The sequence below is a fragment of the Sus scrofa genome, chromosome 13 (assembly GCF_054392235.1).
Source record: "Sus scrofa isolate SSC_HxYL_T2T_F1_AM1 chromosome 13, Sscrofa_HxYL_maternal_Yorkshire_Landrace_v2.0, whole genome shotgun sequence".
Classification (NCBI taxonomy): domain Eukaryota; kingdom Metazoa; phylum Chordata; class Mammalia; order Artiodactyla; family Suidae; genus Sus; species Sus scrofa.
The window spans coordinates 65,407,159-65,426,451 of record NC_139395.1 but is presented as its reverse complement, the minus strand read 5'-3'; the positions used below and the strand labels follow the sequence as shown (position 1 = coordinate 65,426,451).

At 40.4% G+C, this 19,293-nt stretch overlaps 1 protein-coding gene across 3 annotated transcripts in view; it reads left to right on the top strand.

Annotated features, from left to right (window-relative positions):
- The first annotated feature begins 1,469 nt into the window (after positions 1–1,469).
- LMOD3 (leiomodin 3) overlaps positions 1,470–19,293 on the top strand; it is a 48,537-nt gene continuing 30,713 nt past the window's right edge. For all 3 annotated transcript variants that reach the window (XM_084988988.1, XM_084988987.1, XM_084988984.1), the window contains exon 1: positions 1,470–1,629. The gene's annotated coding sequence lies outside the window, so the exon portion shown is untranslated. The remainder of the gene's footprint in view (positions 1,630–19,293) is intronic.

Here is a 19,293-nt window from a genome sequence, read left to right as displayed (position 1 = left end):
GTGTGTTCAATCCCTGGTCTGAGAACTTCTGCATGCTGTAGGCTGTGGCCATAAAAATTTTTTTTAAATAAATATGTGTTCTGTTTAGAATCTAAAACCAACCCCTTGTTCTGCAAGTACTTGTGGAATTGTGGAGTATACACATACTGTGTTAATTTGCCAAGGCTGCCATAAAGAAAGAACCACAAACCATGGAACTTAACAGAAAGGTATTGGCTCCCAATGCTGGAGTCTGAGAGCAGATGTGGGGAGGATTGGTGTCTTCTGAGGTCTGTGAGGGGGAATCTCTTCCTCGTATCACACCTGGCATCTGGAAGTTGGCTGGACATCTCTGGCATGCCTTGGCTTGTGGAACCATCACCCTCATCTCTGCCTCCATCTTCATGTGACATTCTCCCTTTCACATCCCAGTGTCCACATTTCCCTTCTTCATAAGGTTCCCAGTCCATTAGTAGGCCCCACTTAACCATATCCGCATCTGTGAAGATGCAATTTCCAAAAGAAAGTGACATTCTGAGGTACTTACTGGGGGCTAGGACTCCAATGCATGTTTTTGAAGGCGACACAATCCATAACACATACCAAATGAAGGCGAAAATTCACCTGTATCTGAAGAATATATTTGTAAGGTCCAAGTTACATAAAACTATAGACTAACAGGCTCTGGTTGATTTTAAAAATCTAGAATTTCTTGTGAGAAATCTCAAGAATCTCAAGGAGAGATTCTTGAGGGAAGGATTTGGGGAGGTAAATTCTGATTTAAAATGATCCTTGGGAGTTCTCTGGTGACATAGATGGTTAAGGATTAGGTGTTATCACTGCTGCAGTTTAGGTCCCTGCTATGGTGTAGGTTTGATCCTGTGCCACTGGGGGAGTTTCCATATGACATGGATGTGGCCAAAAAAAACCCCACAACTACCCTGAATGATGACACTGAACTGAATACACCTCAATCATACTGGGATATTGATGGGAGAGAAAACAGAATAATGATCAGCCTGCATCTCCTGAGTCAGAAGCTGCATTTGCACAAGCTCCTCAGCTGATGCTGAAACACATTCCAGTGGAAGGAGCCCTGCCCTTTAACTTCCCCAAATTTCACACCTGAAAGTAAGGTTACTGTTAAGAAGGAACTTTTGCTCCTCACCCAACAAGTTTCCATAAAGGGACTTAGCTAGACCTATATCTACCCACGGAGCTTTAAAAGAAACACTGATGGGAGTTCCCATTGTGGCTCAGCAGAAACAAACCCAACTAGTATCCATGAGGACTTGAGTTTGATCCCTGGCCTCACTTAGTTGGTTCAGAATCTCATGTTGCTATGAGCTGTGGTGTAGGTCACAGACACGGCTCGGATCCCTTGTTGCATCAGAGGGTAAAGCCAAGCACTGATTTTTTTGTTACAGTCCTCAGGTGATTGTAATATGCAGTGGGGGGCGTGGAAACCTCGCCCCTCCTCTGCTTCTTCCACTTAGCGCGGCATCCTCTTCCTGCTCTCTCTGTCTGCCTGCCTGCCCAAAAGGGGCCGTACGGTCAGCTCCCGGGCCATGGGGTAGACAGCATGGTTGCTTCTTCCAGCAAGAGTGCCAAGAGTGTTGTGGTGGTCCAGAGCTGCTGGTGGAATTCCAGGTAGTGTTGATGAACCCCACCCTATCCATCCCTGGGCTCCTTGTTGACATGCAGGTTCTGATCCCAGAAGTCTGGATTAGAGTCCTGGAACCTGCATTTCTCACGTGTTCCCAGGGCCTACCTTTGTTTCATTTTCTTGTCTATGGCATCTAAACTGTTTCTTCCGACTGGGCTTTTTCTGCTATTCATGGAACATTTGAGCCTTGAGGGTGAGGGGTGCCAACCTCTCTGAGTTTGGAAATCTTTGAGTAGCTTAGAGTCGCTCTTTGTCTATGTATGTATTTCCTCCATTTCTGTAGTTCCCCCATATCCACTGTTTTTACACAGAAAGATTCAGCCAACCATGGATTGTGTGGTAATGTGGTATTATTTACTATTGAAAAATATTCACGTGTAAGTGGACGTGTGCAGTAGCAACAGCAAACCCCTGCTGTTCAAGGGTCAGCTGTATATGTACTTTGGTTTCATGTAATGCCTCTGTCCTTTTTCTGAACTTGGGTTTATTATTTATTGAAGAAACCTTAAAACTCTAGTAACCTAACTGGTCCCCTTACAGTGATACCCAGATCCTAAGGCAGTGCCTATACAGTGAATCTTCTGGAGCGTAACTGCCCAGGTGAGAATGATTCTTCTTTCTCTGAGGACTACTCCCCACATTCACAAGGTACTTCCTTCCCCATGGCCAAATCTTAAAGTCAATGAAGCAAAGGGGCTGGAAAGCCAGGTGGTTTGGGTTCAAAGCCCTGCTCTGATCCTGGAAAGTCACTTAGCATCTCTAAGCCTCCATTTTCTCCCCTCACTTCAAAGGGGAATGAGATTAGAGGAATTCCAGATTAAAGGAGATAATAGGCATCAAATGCATAGACAAAGACAGTCCCGGAGTGAGCACTCATCACATGCTTGTGGTGGGGGTGGTGTTGCTATTTTCTGACCTGACTCCTTAGGTACCTGGATCCTGAGGTGGGACATAGCAATCATGTCCCCTCTGATTTGGAGTTTGAAAGTGAAGGCCCCAGAGACCAAATGTTGTCAAATTAGCAGCATCTGAACCTTTCTACTCAAATATTTGTCAGAGGACCAGTGGCATCAACATCACCTGGGAGCTTGTGACATGACACACAATCTCAAGCTCCTCTCCGATCTACTGAATGTAGATGGATGTTCAACATGGTGTACATGGGAGTTCTTGTCACAGCTCAGAGGTAATGAACCTGACTAGTATCCATGAGGACGAGGGTTCGACCCCTGGTCTTGCTCAATGGGTTAGTGATCCCATGTTGCCGTGAGCTGTGGTGTAGGTCGCAGACTCAGTTTGGATCCCAAGTTGATGTGGCTGAGGTGTAGGCTGGTAGCTACAGCTCTAATTCAACCCCCAGTCTGGGAACTTCCACATGCTGTGGGTGCGGTCCTAAACAAACAAACAAACAAAACAAGGTGTACATGGGCCTGAGACACACCAAGAGGAAAGTCTGCTATCTTTTTGGAAGGCATCCATATGATCTTTGTTCCTTCAAACCTGCAGATACAAAGGCACATTTGCATAAAATACCCATAAAAAATAAAGTTTAAAGTGAGGAAACGAGTTCCCTAGTGGCTCAGTGGGTTAAGAACCCTACATTTTCAATGCTGTGGTGTGGATTTAATCTCTGGCCTGGGAACTTCCACATGCTATGGGCATGGCCAAAAAAAAAGTGGAGAATAGTTCTTTTTCATGTCACAAGTCTGAATACTTATTCTAGTTCACCTTACTGCTTCACTCATCTCCAAGGGCTGCAATTCCCCCCATCCACTCTCCCCATTCTCTCCTTATGCTCTTAAACGCCACTATGCAAGTGTGCACAAACACACTCTGGGTGTATTTTTAGGTCCTTGGTTTCTCACATGCTCTAGAATTATTTATAAACAATTACTTATACAACTATTACCTGTACTGTGCTAGGCAATGAGAATACTGCAGTCTCATACGTGGGCTCTACCTCCTACAAGTTTGCGGTCTAATCAGGGAATCAGTCAAGTTCATAGGTAATTGGAATGTAGTACAAAAGTGATAGGATCAGGGACACATAGGAAACTGACAGTGGGCAGTCAACCCAGCTGAGGGCAAGATGCAGTCAAGGAAGGCTTCCTGAGGGAAGTCACCTCCAATTTGTATGTGTTGAAGTTTTCTGTTATCTTGTTAAATTTTTTTTAAAAGATTTTTTTTCATAATTATCAAGCATCAGACAATATTGGATAGTCACCATTCAAGAGCAGAGTCAGCAGCAAGCAATTTATGGTGTTAACATTGCAGGGCACCTGCCAATTAATGGGTTCCTGTCCAGGAACCATATAGCTACAGGGTCATCCTGACTGTAATGGATCCTTGTAATCCAAGTACACCATACTAAAACAAACATGATTTTCTTAAAAGCTGAAGGAAAGGCTACTTTAACACTAGGGAACAACATATGTAAGCTGCTCTATCTACAGTTCCCCCCTGCTTCTCCTTTTTTTGGGATTATGGGGAAGGGTTCTGAAAATAATAAGTTATATTTAGGAGATAGAAAAAGTTCAATGTATTTGCGCCATCTGAACCGTCACAAATATTGTATGTAAATGAGAAAACTATGGCTTCTTCTCTTGGATGTCAAGTGGTATAGTCGAAAGAACAGAGTCTTTGGGGTTACTCTCTTGCCCAGTGGTCCTATTAGTAGAAATAATAAGACCTAATCTTCTTGTCACATAGAAAGATTCTGCCTGTGTGGTCCCATTTAATCCTCATAGCATTGCCATGAAGCAAGTATTCTCTTACTCGCATTTTACAAACAAACCAATGCTTTAGTAGATTACATGCCCAAGGTCATTTTCCTTACCGCTCAAGTGGGAATGAGGAGGCTGTTTTATTGTTTTAAGAAGTGGATGGGAATGGACTTCCTTTCATGGCTTAGTGGTTAAGGAACCTGACTATGATCCGAGAGGATGTGGGTTCGATCCCCGGCCTCATTCAATGGGTTAAGAATCCAGCATTGCCATGAGCTGTGGTGGAGGTCGAAGATGTAGCTTGGATCCCATGTTGCTGTGGCTGTGGTGTAGGCCAGCAACTGCAGCTCCGATTCGATTCCTAGCCTGAGAACTTCCATATGCCGTGGCTGCAGCCCTAAAAAAACAAAGCAAAAAAGAAAAAAGAAGTGGATGGGAAATAGCCACAAACAGTACATAACTCAGGAGGGAATCTCCACACTCTGGTTCCTCCACTGGGATTGGTGCCACTGGACCGCTTTAAAAATGAGCCTTCTCTTTAACCACCCCCTTTGGTTACTTAAGTAACCAACACCTTTTGGCCAAAGGTGCATTTAGAAAAGCCTCATAACCTTCACATCTTTAATAAGCTTAAAATTCTGGTCTCCGTTAACACAAGTGCCTCAATAATTAAATGGCAATATAGAGAAGGGAGGCATAAATAATGCTGGACTAGGGATGAAGGTGCAATATACTCTTTAAAAGCTGTTGGCTTGACACACACTGTAGTTCTGGCACAGTCTCAACAGAGCAGAAGGTTTGGGCTGGCGATCTACCAAGAATCTCAAGAAAGACAGACATCTTTAGCCCAGTGTCTATGTTTGGGCAGTATCAGAGGTTACCATGCCATATGACTAGCAAGGTAACCAGATAAACCCAGCAGGAGAAAGTAAATAGTTCCAAACTTAAGAGTCCCTAGATTCTGATCCGCAACATGTTTTTCACAAGTACAGCAGTGGCAGAAATCTAGGTCTCTGCTCTCAATCAATTTAGTGACACAAATAAAGCAATTGTTAGTCCTTCTTGAAAGATGATATGTGAAAGGAGAATTTATGTCAATTTAAACTGATTTATGAATCAACACATCAATAATTATTCTTTGACACAGGCTATTCTTAAAAACAAAGCCAGGGAGTTCCTGCTGTGGCTCAGTGGTTAAGGAATCCAACTAGGAACCATGAGGTTCTGGGTTCGATCCCTGGCCATGCTCAGTGGGTTAAGGATCTGGTGTTGCCGTAAGCTGTGGTGTAGGTAGCAGATGCAGCTCGGATCCTGCGTTGCTGTGGCTCTGGCATAGGCCAGCAGCTACAGCTCCAATTATACCCCTAGCCCAGGAACCTCCATATGCCACAGGAGAGGCCCTAGAAAAGGCAGAAAGACCAAAAAAAAAAAAAAAAAAGCCAATCTGGGAAGATCAAATTTGTGGGCTCCCTCATCATCTAAATTAATTCCCAATTTAGAGGACAGTAGTAGTGTTACTGACTCAAAAGAACCTAAATAGAATCTCAATTTGGTTTTATAAATATGATTTTAAATAGTGTATTTCCTTTTACTTATGCTTGGCTTTAACATCAAGAATGATCTGGCCTTGCTGTGAGCTATGATGTAGGTCACAGACATGGCTCGGATCTGGCATTGCTGTGGCTGTGGCATAGGCTGGCGGCTACGGCTCTGATTAGATCCCTAGCCTGGGAACCTCCAAATGCCCCAAGTATAGCCCTAAAAAAGTCAAAAAGACCAAAAAAAAAAAATAAGTAACTAATTGATGTTAAATTACCAGGATTCCTGTTGCAATTTGCTTCCAAACACATTGCAATTTGTTTCAAATAAAAAGTTTCATCATGGTGCTAGTAACTTGTTCTCATAATCATAAATTCTAAAAATCCTTTGGTAGGGCCCTGGCCCCTTTAGCTATAGAATTCTTCTCCTGCCATATTCTTCATGGTGGCTCCTGTGTTGTAGGCTAAGTTAAATGTACAAATGACACAGTCAGTTGTACTCTAGGACACGGATGCTAGAGGATATCTCCTGCATGGCTCTTGGTACAAGCTCCCTCTTCGTGTATGGGAGTGTATACTATACTTGTGGGATTTCTTCTTCTTTTCTTCACTCATTCTTTCCTTTAGGACAGGATCTTCCAACCTCTGCATGATAGACATTTTGGGCCGAATCCTTGTGTTGTAGGGCATTGTCTTATGTGCAGTGTAGGATGTTTAGCAGCACCCTTGGCCTCTATCTTCTAGATGCCAGTAGTACCTTCTCCCCAGTTGTGCCAACTAAAAATGTATCTAAACATGGCCAAGCGGCAAAACTCCCTGCCCCAGTAGATAACCACTGCTCCAAAAGGAGGAGTTGCTAATCGGATTGGTGGCAATCAGACCTCCTTTGGGCCACATTTCACTGGTGAGGTGGTCATTGTGCTAAAGAGCTCTTAACCTGACCTCTCCTAGCGCTTTCTGAAGCTCCTTAAGTCACGAGGTCCCATAATGTAATGGTATAAAAGATACTGGTTTCAACCTAAATGGAATCTAGTGCAGCTTTAGCATTTATTAGCTATTTAATCTTATTTCCCCCTTTTCTCTAAGCCTTGGCTTCTGAACCTGTAGAATGAGAACAATTCTACCCATCTCTGGCAGCTGTAGCTCATTCATATTCAATATTCATACCACTCTTGTTTCATACTAAAATCCCCACTTGATCATGGTGTATGATGCTTTTAATATGCTGTTAAAATCAGTTTCCTAATATTTTGTTAAGAATTTTTGCATCTATATTCAACAGAGATATTGGCCTGTAGTTTTATTTTCTAAGAGTGTCCTTAACTGGCTTTGGTCTCCGGGTCATGCAGGTAGCATAAAATGAGTTTGGGAGTATTCCCTCCTCTTCAATTTTTTTTGAGGTATTTGAGAAGGGTCATTATTAATTCTTGCTTTAAATGTTTGGTGAGGAGTTCCCACAGTGGCTCAATGGTAATGAAATCGACTAGGATCTATGGTTCGATCACTGGCCTCGCTCGGTTAGTCAGAATCTGGTGTTGCTATGAGCTGTGGAGTAGGTTGCAGACGTAGCTCAGATCCTGCATTGCTGTGACTGTGGTGTAGGCTGGCAGTTCCAGATCCAATTCAACCCCTAGCCTGGGTACTTCCATATGCCAGGGGTGTGGACATAAAAATAAATAAATAAATAAAATATTTAGTGAAATTCACCAATGAAGTCATCTGATCCTGGACTTTTCTTTGTTAGAAAATTTTTGATTACTACTTCATTCTCCTTAGTCACTATTGGTATGTTTAGATTTTCCACCTCTTCATGATCCAGTCTTGGTAGGTTGTATGTTTCAAGGAATGTATTCATTTTTTTGTAGGTTATGCAATGTGTTGATGTGTAAGAACTCATAGTAATTTCTTGTGGTCCTTTCTGCTTCTGTGGTATCAATTGTAATGTCTCCTCTTTAGTTGATAATTTTATTTATTTGTGTCCTTTTTTTCTGGTGAGTCTAGCTAAAGCTTTGTCAGATTTTTACTTTCTCAAAATACCAATCTTCAGTTTCTTTTTTGAATTGTTATATTGTCTTTCTATTTCATTGATTTCTGCTCTAATCTTTATTATTTCCTCCCTTCTGATAACTTTGAGCTTAGTTTATTTTTATTTTTCTAATTCCTTGAGGTATAAAGTAAGGCTGTTTGAAATTCTTCTTTTTTCTTAACATAGTTGATAGTTGTTGCTGTCAACTTCTGTCTTAGAACTGCTTTTGCTGCATCCATAAGTTTTGTTATATTGTGTTTTCATTTTAGTTTGTCTCAAGACAAACTCCTGTTATTGATTTCTAATTTTACACTGTGTGTTCAGAAAATATTTTGATAAAATTTCAATCTTGGAGTTTATGCTGTGGCATAACTGGATCTGTAGCGTCTCTGCAGCACCAGGACACAGGTTCAATTCCCAGCCCCACACAGTGGGTTAAGGATCTGGCATTGTGGCAGCTGTGGTATAGCTTGCAACTGTGGCTTGGATCCAGTCTCTGGCCTGGGAACTCCATATGCTGTGGGACAGAAAAAAAAAAAAATTCAGTCTTATTAAAATTGTTAAGACTTACTTTTTGGTCCAATATATCATCTATCCTGTAGACTGTTTGATGTTTGCTTGAGAAAAATATGTATTCTGTGTGCTGTTGGACAGAATGTTTTATATGTCTCTTAGGCCCAGGTGGTCTACTGTTATTCAAGTCTACTGTTTCCTTATTAATTTTCTCTGTGGATGATTTATTCAGTATTAAAAGTGTGGTATTGAAGTCCCCTGCTATTACTGTATTGCATCTATTTCTCACTTCAGGTATCTTAAAATTTGCTTTAAACATTTAGATGCTCCAATATTCAGTCCATTTATAACTGTTACATCCTCTTAATGAGTTAACCCTTTTACCACTGTATAAAACATTTTATCACTGTATAACCCTCTTTTCACTTCATTTCTTGTGATCATTTTTCACTGATGGCAGGCTGTAGCCAAGACAGGGCTGAAGGTGATTATGGGGTCTCTCAGGACCTCCAGTAGTACAGGTAGGAGTGTATCCTGCTGGGTCCCTGTGCAGGCCTGCCCATGGTCTATGGCTGGGACAGACTGGAAACCCATTTCAGGGCCCTTTCAGAATCTACAAGCTGGGTTTGCTGGACCTAATTCTAGGGGCTCCCAGACCATGGTTAAGAGGGGCTGGAACTGGTTCGTGATTCACTTCAGGGTCTACAGTTGGTACTGAGATCTGTATGATTATTACTCAACATACAAGTGTGTATTACAGAGTTCCTATTGTGGCTCAGCAGGTTGAGGACACCATGTTGTCTCTATGAGGATTCAGTTTCAATCCCTGCCCTTCATCAGTGGGTGAAGGGTCCTGTGTTGCCACAAGTTGCAGTGTGGGTTGCAGATGCAGCTGCAGTTTGGTGTGACTGTGGCTGCATTGTAGGCCCTCAGCTGCAGCTCCAATTGACCCCTACCCCAGGAACTTCCATATGCCCCTGGTGCCGAAAAAAGGAAAGAAGGGAGGGAGGGAAAAAGGGAGGAAGGAAGAAAAGGAAGACAAATGCCCTATGCCACAGCCGCGATTCAACTGCTGGTCCAGAAACTTCAATATGCTGCAGGCGTGGCTGTAAAAAGAAAAGAAAAAAAAGAGTGTATTACTCTTGTTGGATACTCTTGGCATTTGGTCTGGTGACAGAACACAATTGTCTAAGTTGGGATTGTAGCTAAGTTCTCAGGGGTATGAGGTGGTTTCTGGGTCTGTAACAAAGACCATGGTCTGTGAGTTAGCCAGCTGGGTGTAAGCCTGCCTTCTCACAACATCTCTCCTCAGACTTTGACTGGAAGGGGGTTTTACAACCCCCAAACTCCCACAAAGTACCTTGATCCCAAAGCTCTCACAAAGGCAGTTTTGTCTGGGGATAGATACTGAATTCCTATTGTTGAGGGAGGACCCAAGTGAGGGACATCTTATTCAGCTATCTCATTTGATAAATGGTTTTAATTAGAGGCTGAGTATAGGTTTCATCTCAGACACCGATTTGATGGATAGTGGCTGCCTGGTGTGGGGCTCTGTGAAAGATTCCGAGGTTGCTCCTGGGCTCAGAGAGAGTGCCATGATCACTTAGTAATGTCTGCCACGGACATGACTTAGGGGAGTGTCAATACGAGCGCCATGTATTTGTCATTCCTGATCTATAATAGAAGCCTCAGCCAGTGGTAGTAGTTGTAATTTTCTGCTGGGTCATACCCTGACATGGTCTTGGCAGGCTATTCAGATGCCATGGTAGCGACTGGGTAATTTTGCTATTTATTTATCTTGTCTAATGTACAGGAACTATTTTTGCACTAATTAAAATTGTATTTTAATGTTAATCACTGATTGGCAAATATATTAGACACACGTATATGAGCTCTTAAGAAGTGTTTGCACTTTTAAATTATGTTCTGATGCCTAGAAAGATGGAAAAATCTATCAGGATAAATGAAAGATATTACTTTAGCTCAAAATATGCTAGTAAATACCTTGTTTTAATTTTTCCATGAAACTTTTGGAATGTTTTTTCTCTTCATTCTTAAAACATACACTTTTGAAAAATGGGGACGGTCATTCTAAAAGAAATTTAAATGCCAAGACGTGTTTTAAAAAAAAAAAACTAATTATCTTAGTAAAATACAGCAGAATAATTTCTCCCCCACCAATTCGTGCCTACCCTAGTTGTTAAACTTTCAGATACTGTGTCCTCATAACCTTGCCTTTTTCCCAGACGTTTGCACTTGTATTCCCCCAGTTGCTGTGTGGTTGTTATTGTAAAGGCACCATCTGACCCTCTGTAATCCCCATATTGCATTTCAGTGGATTGCAGTTGGACAGGCAGATACTTTTTTTTTTCAAGCTTAGAAGCTTCCATCATACCTACAAATATTTTTTTAAAGGGGTCCTAGCTTGTGCTACGTGGAAACATTTGCTGAGCAAAGTCAGGCAAGATCTGGCAAGTTAAGACAGGGAGAAATGGTTAAATCAATCACTTGGTGCTATTTATGGGGGAGGGGTGGAAATTGAAACCAATAGTATGAAATTTGTTTTGAAGCATTTAGCATATGACACTGTCATTTATTTAAAAATAGAACACAAGAAGTATGTCAAGTATGTAGGGAATGACATTGGTCAAGGATGAGGGAGACAACCTCACTGTAACTAAAAAAATAAAAACAAAATGGTGGTAGTAGGGTGACCATGAATCAATCTCCAGTTTGAATTCCCTTCATAGTTTTGTAGTTGCTTCTCCTTTCTGTAAGGGTTGAATTTCTGAACTCCTAGACAAAGACCTGATTTTTTTTTTTTCAAATAAGAAATTCCAAAGATAGTAAGAACCATACTGCTAAAAACTGGTCATGACCCACTGAAATGGTTTACTGAAAAATGGAATATACACCAGTGAGGCTGAAAAACTCTGAAATAATCATGCATATTGGCTGTGCCTTAAAAAGCTGGAGAAACTATGACACTGGCTCTCTGCTGGTCATCAGTGGCATTTCCTCACCTCTAATGTTAAACAGTTTTATCTAGAACAAAAAGAGCTCACAAGGTGAATTGATTATGACTTTGATTTGCGGCCTGAAGACCAACTACTGTAGGGTTGGCTCTTTTGGACTATGCTTGGTTATTTTTGGTTCAAGCTGTTTTAAACGTTGTCACAGAACCACTGACAACCTCACTGTGTAAGCTGACACTCTGGTTACTCTCCAGGCTGCATACAATTGCAAGATGATGAGATCTGTGTCCTGATGGAGTGGGAGGTGAAATCCCCTCTGGACGCTCTGTTGCACAGAGACTGATGCCAAGGCCTGGTTCCCATATCAGGGCAGAGATGGGGACACATGAATTGTGGCTTTATGTTCCTGTTGACCTCATTCGTGTATCAAATTTGTTTTGGTAAGAACCTTGATATTTTTGATATGTGCCATACACATCCTCCCCAACCACCATGAGTGGCTCATTCACTCACTCAACCAAAATACTTGGTAACCCATATTGTATGCACTGAACCAGGCAAAAAACAGATTTTAGAGTCCTTGTCCTTCCTTACCCAGCTTTCTGATCCTTGAGACATCGACAAATCTTTTGTTATTAAGAATGCCAGGAATAACCAAGTTGGCTTTTGATCATTTTGCTAATACTTAGCTTTTATCTCTTGTATGTTAGAATGTCATCTCTCCTCCTTTTCATACTACGAAGAAAAGGGAAAAGTTTATTAATTGAAAACATTACAATTTGGAGAACTAACTAGTGGCATATCCTGCCTAATAGCATGCCCAGCCCTTCTTCAGAATCACTGCAGTCAAGCTGCAGTAGCATGTATGAGCATTCATGACAAGTTAACAAAGGTGAGCACACACACATCACCATCATCAAAAAGACGAGAAAACCAGTGCCATGAAAGGACAACAAAATCAGGAGAAAGAATTACACACAAGGAAATAGAGTTCATAAGAGAGAGCCTTATATCCACAAAATAGTTCAATGTGATACATGTTCTGGTAGAGATAGCACAGGTGGCTGAAGGTCCAAAGAGGAAGCATCTTAAACAGGAGAAGATAGAATAGAGTTCTTAGAGGAAGTAATATTTAAGCTTTAAAAAAACCTCAGATGGAGATGAGTGAGGAAAACAAAGCGTAGGTGATGTTTCAAGTCAAATGTACAAATAAGGGACGGTAAGACTGAGAACTTGTTAGGTAATACAAAGAGATCAGGATTCCCAATTCTGAAGGAGTTTGTTAATAATCATTAACTTGCCTTTGTATAGTTCATCACAGTTTCCTAAATGTTTTCACACCCATTCTAAGTTCTAACCTGTCACATATACACATTTAGTAACACTTCACAGATGGGAAAACTCCACTTAGGGTAAGCGATTCACTAACATGAAAGAGCTCCTAAGAGACAGGTTCCAGGGTTCCAATACCCGAATGTCAGGTTTCCCTACTGCTTTACAGTTGCCTCCACTTTGTATTAGCTGGTATAATACAAAATGCCTTGTATTATATTGACTAGGGCAGTTGTGAACATAAAGAGAACAAGATGGAGAAAGCAACTCCTAGTCCATTTTAAAGAAAAAGAAAGATTTTATTATTGAACCTGGAGTATTCACCTGAGTTCTGGAAAGCCTATTGGGCTTATCAGACACAACCTAGAATAGATTTACAAGGAGATCCTGCTGAATAGCATGAGAACTATGTCTAGATACTCATGTCGCAACAGAAGAAAGGGTGGGGGAAAAAACTGTAACTGCAATGTATACATCTAAGGATAACCTGACCCCCTTGCTGTACAGTGGGAAAATCAAAAAAAAAAAAAAAAAAAAAACCAACAGAAGTGACTCAAAATTTTAAAAATTAACATAGCAAAACATTCCCAATTTGTCCTTGATTTTGGAGGTAGCTTAGGTATGCATGGGTGAAAATATTAGGGATTAATACCTTAATTTTTTATAATATTTTACATGTGTGTTGCACCAATATTTTAGAAATTAGTATACATGTGTTCAATAATACAATATGGCATGATTTCTTTTCCTACCAAGAATCAATGATGTGAGTATAAACTTAGTTAAATCTTAAAAAAAAAAAAAAAAAAAAAAAACTTAAAAAATCAGAGTTCCCATCATGGCTCAGAGGTAACAAACCCAACTAGTATCTGTGAGGACTTGGGTTCTGTCCCTGGCCTCACTCAGTGGGTTAAGGATCTGGCTTTGCCATGAGCTGTGAAGACATGGTTGGGATCCCACTTTGCTGTGGCTGGTGTAGGCTGGCAGCTGTAGCTCTGATTTGACCCCTAGCCTGGGAACCTCCATATGCCGCAGGTGTGGGCCTAAAAAAAAAAACAAAAAAATTAATAAATCTTAGTAGGAAATGTCTGTTTTATTTTTGCCAATTCAGCCATCATTTCCTCTTCTCCTAATAACAGCACCCCTGTAATTATTGGGCAACTATCCTCTTGCTCATCGGTTAGGAATATTTATGGCACAACCACTCAAGGTGCCCCACCTTCCCCCAGTCATCTATGTTAATGAAATCAGTTGCCCCTTCCCTGGAATTTGAATCTTTTTTTTTTTTTTTTTTAGGGCTGCAGCCGCAGCATATGGAGGTTTCCAGGCTAGGGGTCCAATCAGAGCTACAGCTGCCAGCATACGCCACAGCCGCAGCAACGCAAGATCCAAGCCACATCTGCCACCTACACCACAGCTCACGGAAATGCCAGATCCTTAACTCACTGAGCAAGGCTAGGGTTCAAACCCACAACTTTATGGTTCCTAGTTGGATTCATTTCCGCTGAGCCACGATGGGAACTCCTGGAATTTGAATCGTTACCTGAGAAATTTGAAGACTGAAATGGTAGGGATTTATTTGTCTCTATAAGGCATGGGGAAGACAACCCCTTGCAGTTCCTGCAAACTACGTTCCTGGAGCCCAGTCTGTTCTATCACCAAAACATTTCAGAAACAATTCACTTCTCACCATGGTCATTATGACCTCTCAAACTCATGCTCCCATTTTTCCTCTTCTGGGTTTCCACAGTTGCTTCCTAAATGTCTCCCTGCTTCCACTTTTGCCCCCATGATATCTGGTCTCCTTGTTAAGGCAGAGGAAATTTTTTTTTTTTAAAGACATAGATCAATTTATTTCCATGCAGTTCTCCTGCAGTAGCTTCCATTTGCATTTAGAATGTGTTCTCTGGCCCCTGCCTCTCTCTCTAGACCTGCTTCCTGTCATGCTCACCCTCACTCATTAACCCCCTGCCACACCGGAAAGAGAGGAGAGATGGGAGGAAGGGAAGGGAATAGTCATCTTGGAGACTATAAATTATTTGGCAATCCATGGATCCTCAATAAATGAAAATTTGTTACTGTTCATTCAACATATTATTTTTGAGTCCCTCTTTATCTCTTCTAGTCACTGGGGATAATAAAGCAAATGAGACAAACAAAATCTCTGATCTTGCATGGCTTGTATCCTAAGGAAGAAGAATCAAATTGAGAATATTTAACAGACAGAACAAAGGGTGGGGAGAAAAAAATGTAAATGTAATGTATACATGTAAGGATAACTTGATCCCCTTGCTGTACAGTGGGAAAATAAAATAAACAAACAAACAAAATATTTAACAGAATCCAACACAGGCTATAGGCATCTCTCAGAGACATTGCAAAGATGTTTTGATGAATGGCTGAAATGCCTGGATTTTGCATGTGGTACAAAAAAACTATAGAAGGGAACTCATTTGGATTGGTAAACTCTGTTCATTTAAAAAAACAAAAAAACACCTTGTTTTATAGAATTTCTGCTGCGGCTCAGTGGATTTAAGGATTCAGAATTGCCACAACTGCGGTATATGTCACAGTTGCTGCTTGGATCAGATCCCTGGCACAGGAATTTCCTTATGCTGTGGGTACAGCTACCCCCCCCCCCAAAATCATGTTTTACAGTCATTTGTAGTCTTGTTTCATACACAAGCATTGATAATGGTCCTTTTATACTTGTGGGAAGAAATCATTCATGAAGAAATTGTACTCTTTTAAAATTACATAACACATTCCAAGTGATAAATGCTAACATTTGAAAGATAATTTATTTTGTGGTAGACAATGATAGACACCTTTCCTCCCCCCTTTAGATAAAGAGTAAGTGAGGAAAGGATTTTAAGATCACACTATGAGTCTAGGGAAGAAAAATATGATCAACTACTTAAGCTAACTGTGGGCTCCACCCCAACGAAGATAGCCATGGGTTTCTGCAAAATGAGATGTTGCAGAATCTCACACAATTGAAAAGATTGGAAATAATTTTTTAAATTACAGTATGGTTGATTTACAATGTTTTTTCAATTTCTTTTGTACAGCAGTGACCCAATCACACACAGTTCCCTGTGCTGTACAGTAGGAGCCCATTGCCCATTCATGCCAAGTGTTACAGTTTGTATTCACCAACCCCAAAGTCCCCATCCATCCTACTCCTTCCTCACTCCCCCTGAAAACCGCAAGTCTGCTCTCCGTGTCTGTGATCTAAAGTAAAATGTACGACAATAAGAAAAAAAGAGAGTGCTCAGAAGAAAGCAAACCACATGTTGAATAGTTCTCTGTTAACTGCTGAATTCAACTGTTTTCTTTCCGCCTATCCATAGTTATTATTTTGTATAATGAACGTATATGATTTGTGTGTATTTAAATCAAGTTATTTTAAACAGAGAATGTGTTAGTTTATTTCAAATGACAATATTTTCCAGCCCTTTCTTTGAAAAGGGACCAAGGAAGAGGCTTGTTTGTACCTGGGTAAGATCTGATAAAATTCTTGAGACATTGAACATGGTTTCAGGTGGTTTCAGGTTATGCTTCTCCAGTTTCTTAATGCTCTGGCTTTTTCTCCAGTGTCCTGAATGCTTCTTGAGTAACAGAATTGTGATACCTAAATTTCTCCTTTCATTTCAGTCAACTGAAATGCCCTTTGCCTTGTATTCCCAAGTTTGGGGTGCCACCAGTGTTGTGGTTCTTTTTCCGCTTGTGAATGGCCTGTTTTTTGTTTTAATTTTATTTATGTATTGAGGTAAAATGTGCACCGAGTGAAATGTCTAGATCTTAAGTATACAAATAGATGAACTGTGATAAATGTATTCACCTGTGTAACCAACACCCCTATCAAGATAGAGCTGTCATCACAGAAAATTCCCTAGCACCAACTTTCCAGTCAATTCCTACCCTTCATAAGCAACTACTCTTTTGATATCTATCTCCATGGTTTCACTTTGTCTGTTCTAGATCTTCATTTAAATGGAATCTTACTGCATGTATTCTTGGGTGTCTGGCTTCTTTCACTCAACCAACTGTTCTTGAAATTCAGTCATATTTCCACGTGTATCAATAGCTCATTTTTATTGAGTAATTTTTCTTTCTGTACCAATATTTTTGTTGGGTAGACAATTTCTCTACCCATTCTTTTGTTGATGGAATTAATACCATCAACTTTTTTAAAGTGGCTTTTAATTTTATAAAATAATTAAGAAAAAAATGAATAGAATCTTAAATATTAGTAGACACATTCAGGTTTATAATCAAATTATTCGCTTCAAATATTTTTACTCAACAATCTGTAGGTATTTTTAAAATTATGGAATGAAAGTATTTAACATAAAGTTTATCATCTTAACCATGTTAAGCACAATTCAGTAGTGTTAAGAATATTAGTGTTGTTGTACAGTGGATCTTCAGGACTTTTTCACCTTGCAAAACTGAAATTCTATACCCATTTATAAAGCAACCTCCTGGCAACCATCATTGCATTTTCTAACCCTATGAATTTTACTACTCTAGGTATCTTATGTAATTAGAATCATACAGTTTTTGCCTTTTTGTGAATGGAACATTTCTCTTAGCACAATGTCCTTAAGGTCCATCCATGCTCTACTGTTTGATAGGATTTTCTTCTTTGTTAAGCTGAAAAATATTGCATTGAATGTATATACCACATTTTACTTATCCATCCACCCATTGATGGACATTTGGGTTGCTTCTACTTCTTAGCTATTGTGAATATTACTGAGGTAAACATACTTTTTCTCAAGAAAATTATATCTTTGAGACCCTGTTTTCAGTTCTTTTGTATGTATATCCAAAGTGGGAATGCTTGACCATATGGTAGTTCTATTGCTTTTTGTTTATGCGTTCTTTATTTAATTAATATTTTGTAGCTTTTAGCATACAAATAATGTATATTTAAAGATGTATATGTCCCAGAGTTCCTGTTGTGGCTCAGTGGTTAATGAATCCAACTAGGAATCATGAGGTTGTGGGTTTGATCCCTGGACTTGCTCAGTGGGTTAAGGATTCAGTGTTGCCGTGAGCTGTGGTGTATATTGCAGACGCAGCTTGGATCCTGCATTGCTGTTGCTCTGGTGTAGGCTGGTGGTCACAGCTCCGATTAGACCCCTCCTAGCCTGGAAACCTCCATATGCCACGGGAGCAGCCCTAGAAAAGACAAAAAGATAAAATAAAATAAAGATATATATGTCCCAAAGAGCTCTACGTTTTTATGCTATTGTAAATGGTTTCTTTTAATGTAAATGGAATTTTTTTTTTTTTTTTTTTTTTAGGGCTGCACCTGTGGCATATGGAGATTCCCAGGCTAGGGGTCTAATCAGAGCTACAGCTGCCAGCCTGCACCACAGTTGCAGCAATGCTGGATACTTAGCCCACTAAGCAAGGCCAAGGATTGAATCCGCAACCTCATGGTTCCTAGTCGGATTTGTTTCTGCTGCACCATGATGGGAACTCTGGCAATTGTTTTTTAATAATTTATTTTTTAAATATAGTTGATTTACAATGTTAATTTCTGCTATACAGTAAAGTGACTCAGTTATACATATATATATATATATATATATATATATATATATATACATTTCTTTTTAAATATTCTTTTCTATTATGGTTTATCATAGGACATTGAATACAGTTTTCTGTGCTATATAGTAGGACCTTGTCATTTACTCCCTCTGTGTATAATAGCTTACATCTGCTAGTCCCCAACTTCTCACTCCATCCCTCTTCTACCCTGGCAACCACAAGTCTTCTCACTCCATCCCTGGTTCCACCTTGGCAACTACAAGTCTGTTTTCCAGGTCCATAAGTTTGTTTCTTTTCTATAGTTAGGTTCAATTGTACCACATATTAGATTCACCATATATAAATATAGTATTAGTCTTTCACTTTCTGACTTACTTCTCTTAGTATGAGAGTCTCTAGTTCCATCCATGTTGCTGCAAATGGCGTTATTTCATTCTTCTTATGGCTGAGTAGTATTCCATTGTGTATATGTATCACCTTTTCTTAATCCATTCATCTGTCTTTGGGCATGTAGGTTGTTTCCAAATCATGGCTGTTGAAAATAGTGTTGCAATGAACATGAGGCGCATGTATCTTTTTTTTTTTTTTTTTTTTTTTGTCTTTTTGCCATTTCTTGGGCCACTCCCGTGGCATATGGAGGTTCCCAGGCTAGGAGTCGAATTGGAGCTGTAGCCACCCGCCCATGCCAGAGCCACAGCAACTCGGAAATCGAGCCACATCTGCAACCTACACCACAGCTCACGGCGACACCGGATCGTTAACCCACTGAGCAAGGGCAGGGATCGAATCCGCAACCTCATGGTTCCCAGTCGGATTCGTTAACCACTGCGCCACGACGGGAACTGCGAGGCACATTTATCTTTTTCAGTGAGTTTTGTCTGGATATATGCCCAGCAGTGGGATTGCTGAATCTATATTTAGTTTTCTAAGGTACTTCCATACTGTTCTCCGCAGTGGGTTGTACCAATTTACA